Genomic DNA, 1,667 nt, shown 5'->3' with positions numbered 1-1,667 from the left:
GGATATTTGGTAATGTAGGGAACCAGGACAAACTCTCACATTTTTACGTTGCTTAAAACAAAACAAAACCAAAAATGTACACACTGTGCCCCATAATGAAAAAAAAAACAGTTGTATGATAACTGCAAATATAAGCAAATAAATAAACAAATAAATAAATAAAAATTGACATAAGCAAGTAATAAGAGTTAAGGGTCTGACATTTTTTTGAAAAAGTGTGTGTTCTTTTTCTTTTGTCTTTTTTAATAACATAAAAAAATATCGTGGGAATCTCTTATTATGTAGGCATTGTTCCTATAATTCAATTCTAATGATCAATTTAACACATCATGGTAGTTTGTTTTATGAATGATTTTTTTAAAATTCAGTTTCATTTAATTTGCAACATTTATTATATTTAATAAATCCATTTTTATTCGTTGTTTTTGCCATTGTTCCCAGCGATAGGCAAAAATCCAGCAAAATGCTTTTTGTTCCGGAGGAAATGTTGACGCCATGTTGTTGTCACACAGTACCCGGATGCATCATATAAATGAACGAGCAGGCCTTCAAGCCTTCCTTTCTTGAAGAACCGGAGCGAGCTCGTGTGGCGCGTTTCCTGACTCACCGCTGTTCGCTTTTCAACTATTTCCACGAATAAGTCGGTCAGGAATTAGTAACCATGGTAATTTAAAGTTTTACTAATATTGTATTAACACAGAGAAGCAGTGCTTGTTGTCTTCTGTGTCTGTATTTAGGTGTTCAGCAACTCGTGTACACGCGTGCCGCACCGTGTTTCTGAATCGTCCCGAAGTTGTGCTAATCCATGATTTGTAGGCTTGGAGTTTGAGCAATTTGCGATCAGTGAAAATCATGCTTTGTCAAGAGAGTGCTTATGATCTCCTGTTGATAAATTATGACACTGTTTACTTTATGTGTTATATTTTGTAAAATGGTGTATATGGTTGTAAGAGTACACATTTTATCTTCCATCTTTTTGAATGAACAGTTGTGAGTAACTTTATAAAGATTTTGCAAATGTAGTGATTTGCCCTGCGTTTTGTATTAATTGATATATTTGTTATAGAATCCAATTTCAATGCATGTATTGTGTACTGAGTGTTTGAGACTAGCAGTTATAAATGTGCCCCAGACTGTTAAGTAAAATAATTTTATGCAAGATTTATTTTGAAATTTGTATGGGTTCTGATACCCTCTGCTGATACCCTGACCTGTTTTTAGTGGGTATGTCAGCCCTCTGGGTTATAACATAAAAGTAATTTACGAAAAACCAGCAAGTATTTAGTGCGTATCAGAGTTGCGTTGTTTGCACTAAGAAGTTTATTAACCGCATGTATGTTTTGCAGGCATTCAAAGACACTGGTAAGGCTCCTGTTGAGGCCGAGGTCGCAATTCACCGTATCCGCATCACTCTGACCAGCCGCAATGTCAAATCTCTGGAAAAAGGTGTGTTTGCGGCCCGGTGCTCTTGTGGTACTAAATTGATGGCAGTGAGGATAATAATATATGAATGACATAAACATGAGCTATACTATACGCTATTCTGAGCCTTTTTTCACAAAACTCTGATTTGTGTGTCTGAATAGGTCAGACATGTTGTCATTTAAACACTTTTATTTTTTTCTCTATATAGTGTGTGCCGATTTGATCCGAGGTGCCAAGGAGAA

The 1,667-nt window shown here is 35.6% G+C and overlaps 1 long non-coding RNA gene across 1 annotated transcript; it reads left to right on the top strand.

Annotated features, from left to right (window-relative positions):
- Positions 1-541: 541 nt before the first annotated feature.
- LOC107580485 (uncharacterized) lies at positions 542-1,667 on the top strand. The gene is made up of 3 exons (XR_001608651.1): positions 542-664; positions 1,347-1,446; positions 1,634-1,667. It is a non-coding gene; the product is annotated as an uncharacterized lncRNA (long non-coding RNA).

Source organism: Sinocyclocheilus grahami, unplaced genomic scaffold (genome assembly GCF_001515645.1).
Source record: "Sinocyclocheilus grahami isolate Dianchi unplaced genomic scaffold, SAMN03320097.WGS_v1.1 scaffold34304.1, whole genome shotgun sequence".
NCBI classification, from domain to species: Eukaryota; Metazoa; Chordata; class Actinopteri; order Cypriniformes; family Cyprinidae; genus Sinocyclocheilus; species Sinocyclocheilus grahami.
Note: the sequence above shows the minus strand (reverse complement) of the source record. Positions and strands in the feature narration are given on the sequence as shown.